At 37.5% G+C, this 4,462-nt stretch overlaps 1 pseudogene; it reads left to right on the forward strand.

Moving 5' to 3' along the window:
• The first annotated feature begins 3,120 nt into the window (after positions 1–3,120).
• LOC117097407 lies at positions 3,121–3,734 on the forward strand (annotated as a pseudogene).
• The last annotated feature ends 728 nt before the right edge of the window (positions 3,735–4,462 follow it).

Consider the following 4,462-nt stretch of genomic DNA (forward strand, 5'->3'; position numbering starts at 1 on the left):
ACTGATTGAAGAAATATTAGACATCAGATTTTGTCCTACTGTACATAGGACAATATTTATTTAGATACATCCATTCTCAGATACTGATGCCAGATGAGGGAGGCCTTGGGTATCTGTTGAGTACTATGCTACACAAAGGTGAGGAAGGTAGGAAAATGATGTCCAACTTCTCCCTCCAAGTTACCTTTCCCACCTCCCTTTATACACAGCCTACTGACAAGGAAGCAAATAAGCTCTACAGGTGTAACAAACAATCGGCGGGACCTTTTCACCCTAAAGAAGATACTTATACACACCAAGACTCATGTGATCCCTGCTGCTTGTTGTAATAAATGCTGAACGTGAATTCAGTAAGTTAAAAATAGACCATATTGTAGGTTTTGCATTTCTTGAGATTTTCTCAGTTATTGTACCTTTCTGTTTTTGTTTTTTTGTTGTTGTTGCTGCTGCTATTGTTGTTGTTATGGGGTTTTTTGTTTATTTGTTTCAGTTTTTTGAGATGGAGTCTGGCCCTGTCACCCAGGCTGGAGTATAATGGCATGATCTCAGCTCACTGCAACCTCCCGCTCCTGGGTTCAAGCAATTCTCCTGCCTCAGCCTCCGGAGTAGCTGGGATTACAGGCGCGTGCCACAACTCCCAGCTAACTAGGGTGTTTTTAGTAGAGACAGGGTTTCACCATGTTGGCCAGGCTGGTCTCGATCGCCTGACCTCGGGATCCGCCTGCGTCGGCCTCCCAAAGTGCTAGGATTACAGGCGTGAGCCACCATGCCCTGCTGTACCTTTCTGTTTTATATTTTATCTGCATTTGTGTTCCACAAATATATCTGAACATTGGGTTGATGATTTCTGAAGATGAAGTATGAGATAGAAAAGAAAGATTCTAGGCTTAGGCTTCTGGACAGTTTTGATAAGGTTGGATAAGGAAATAAAATCTTTTGAGTCAATTCACTGCCCCAGTGCAGAGAATCCAAAAGGAAGTTCACCTTTACAATGAAAGCTACTTAACAATGAGTTTTATATCCCAGTTGATCTATTCTATTGTGCACAGTCAATACCAAACAACTAAAAATGCAGCAATAACTAGCAAAATTGAAAAGACATTTAACTACAAATTACAGCCATTTAACAAATAAAGATGCTGATTATTTTAAACAATAATTTGAAACTCAAACAAAATAAATATTTTGTTTTAAAAAAAAGTCACACTCAAGGAAAAGGCTCTGAAAGCAAATTGTTTTGGAGTTATCCAAAGCATGAAGTATAGCCTAGGAAAGGAAAAGTTGCATAGTTGATGAGAATTTAATAATGATAGCAGGTAAAGTCATAATTAGGAAAATGCTAGAATGAGATTCCATACAAGAAACTGAAAAAGTCACGCTCTCAACCAGCATTGTATGTTGACATATTGATGGCATGCCACATGATGCTGAAGGCATTTTGTACAATACGTTGAAAAATTATGGCTTCTTTGTCCATTTTGATGAATAAACAAATTTCTCCAATAACATCATGCTGTAGCATTTGTAAGATTTATAAATAATGTTGAAATTTAAGTGCTTTTTTTTCTACTGCAGAATGTTGCCCAAAACAAGTAAAGGAGAAGATACTTTTTCTGTTCATCTTTGTATCTGAAAACAGAAAGTCTATTTTGCAAGAACGGCACTGGCATCTGCATTGATGGTACCCCAAGAAAATTCACCTTCACACTGACATCACAAGACACTGACTTCTTTCCAGAGAACTACTGGTGTTGAAAACTCTTAAATACAAAATGAAAAAAAAAAAATCTGAGTAATGCTACAAGGATGATTACTATTAAACACAGATCAGTTCACTGAAGATGGCTTGAAGATGGTATGAGAATCTTTAAGGAGGCCACCTAACAAACCTTCTACATCCAGTGAGCTGGCAGAGGAAGAGTTCTCAACAGGGTGTTTGAGCTGAAAGGGAGCACTTTCAAGAAATTAGTAGGTCAGATTTTGCTAGAGGCTTTCAAGATAAAGAGTGGCTGCAGAAACTAGGCTATTTAGTGGCCATTTTCCATCACCTTATCCAGATGAACAAGTCTTTGTATGACCCAGAAATTTTTTTTTATTTCAAATGACAGGATTATTGAATTTAAAGAAATTGAATCTTTAGGAAAAAGCAAGTCACAGAAGGAAATTGTGAAATGTTTCAACTGCTGTTTGGGCTTGAAATTGAAGGAGGATATGAGCGTATTGAAAACCATCCAGATAACTAAAAAGCGACACTGAGTGTACTGTTCCCTTCAGTCCAAGTGTCTGACTTGGTGAGGGATGCTTTCTCTAGATTTTCTCCTTACATGAGAACTTGATTTTCAGAGCAGAGGAAGAACTCTGAGCAGAAGTCTGATTGTTCACTACAAATGACAATACGAGTTCTGCCCCATATGAGTTCTGGGTTTCTACGAAGACAGAGTATCCTGCCATTTACAGTGAAGCAGTGAATATTTTGCTGTGGTTTTCAACTTTTTTGATTTATAAGCAACGTTTTCTTATTTAAGAAACACCAAAAACAAGGACAGAAATTGCCTGATCATCGTCGAAAATGAAGTAGTTGAATGCTTACTTCTTATATTTGACCTAGAATTGAGTATTTTTGTAGCAAAAACCGAGCACAAGTTTCAAATCACATGTGTAAATTTCATTCTTTCCTTTTGGTTTGAATAATACTTTTAAGCATATTTAGGCCTATAAAAGAGATTGGGAAACCAACACACATCTGCATAATAATTTTGTAACTTCTAGGTCTATATTTGAGCCTAATCATGTCACTCACAAAGAAAATGATTTGTTAAAGCTTTAAACCAAAGACTTTGACTTTTATATATGTCCTAAGCTGCATTTTTATTTACACCGCTTTGACTTACTATTTTAAGAGGTTTACTATTCAGCATTCACAATAAATCTTTGTGTGGTAAATAATATTAATTAAATTCAACTGACAAATTTAATTAAATCTATCAAGTTTACCTTTAAAAAAGTAAATCTCAGTTGCAGTACATTGAGCTCCATAAAGACAATGCCAGGGCAAGTGAAAACCAGATGGGCACTGGGTGATTGCGGATAATTCTGTGGCTCACTGACAAAAAATAACTAAACTTGGGCAAAGGACAGCCTGAGAAGCCAAGAGGCAAAATATCTTCACAGTATTCTTTGTGAAAATTTGCTGGGAGGAGCAGAAGAAGAAGCACCCAAATGTTCAGTCAATTTCTCAGAGTTTTCTAAGAAGTGCCCAGAGGGGTGGAAGACCATGTCTGCCAAGAAGAAAGAAAAATTTGAAGACACAGCAAAGGTAGACAATGCTCATTACAAAAGAGAAATGAAACCCATGTCCCTCCTAAAGAAGAAAGAAAAAAGAAATTCAAAGACGCCAATGCACCCAAGAGGCCTCCTTCGGCCTCATTCTTTTCTGAGTATCGCCCAAAAATTGAAAGAGAACATCCCAGCCTATCCATTTTTGCAAAGAAACTGGGAGAGACATGGAATGACACTGCTGCAGATGACAGGCAGCCTTATAAAAAGAAAGATGCAAAGCTGAAGGAAAAATACCAAAAGAATATTGCTGCACACTGAGCTAAAGGAAAGACTGATGTAGCCAAAAAAAAAAAAAGGTGGAGTTGGGGGGGAGTAAGAAAAAGAAAGAAGACGAGGAAGATGAAGATGAGGAGGAGGAAAAAGATGAAGATGATGAAGATGAAGAAGAGGAAGAAGAAGAAGGTGGAGGAAGAGGAGAAGGAGGAGGAGAAGGAAGAGGAGGAGATAAGGACAGTGTTAATAATTTGGGTCTAGTGCAGTGTTTTTCTTGTCTTACAAGCATTTAACTCCCCTGTACACAACTGACTCTTTTTAAAGAAACAAATTGAAATGTAAGGCTGTATAAAATTTGTTTTTAAATTGTACAGTGTCTTTTTTTGTATCGTTAACACACTACCCAATGTGTCTTTAGATGGCCCTGTCCAGGTAGTATTTTCAATAGCCACTAATCTTACCTGGCACAGTATGGGGGTTGTAAATTGGCATGGAAATTTAAACAGGTTCTTATTGGTGCACTGCACAAATTAGTTATACGTGGAGATGGTAGTTCTTTCATCTTCAGTTGTCTCTGATGCAGTTTATACAAAATAATTGTTGTTTTGATAACTGAATACAACTCTATAATTGTAAAAAAAAAAAACAAAAAAACAGAGTTGCAGCCATGTTGTTGACATGTTGAATGCTTCTAAATAAATACAATTTAAAAATTATTTTAGCTTGAGCCAGTTATTTATTAACAGAAATGTATTATGTTAATGCATGAGTTTTAAGAATTAATGAAAATAGGCCGGGCGCGGTGGCTCAAGCCTGTAATCCCAGCACTTTGGGAGGCCGAGACGGGCGGATCACGAGGTCAGGAGATCGAGACCATCCTGGCTAACACGGTGAAACCCCGTCTCTACTA

The sequence above is a fragment of the Trachypithecus francoisi genome, unplaced genomic scaffold, assembly GCF_009764315.1.
Source record: "Trachypithecus francoisi isolate TF-2019V2 unplaced genomic scaffold, Tfra_2.0 Lachesis_group15, whole genome shotgun sequence".
Classification (NCBI taxonomy): Eukaryota; Metazoa; Chordata; class Mammalia; order Primates; family Cercopithecidae; genus Trachypithecus; species Trachypithecus francoisi.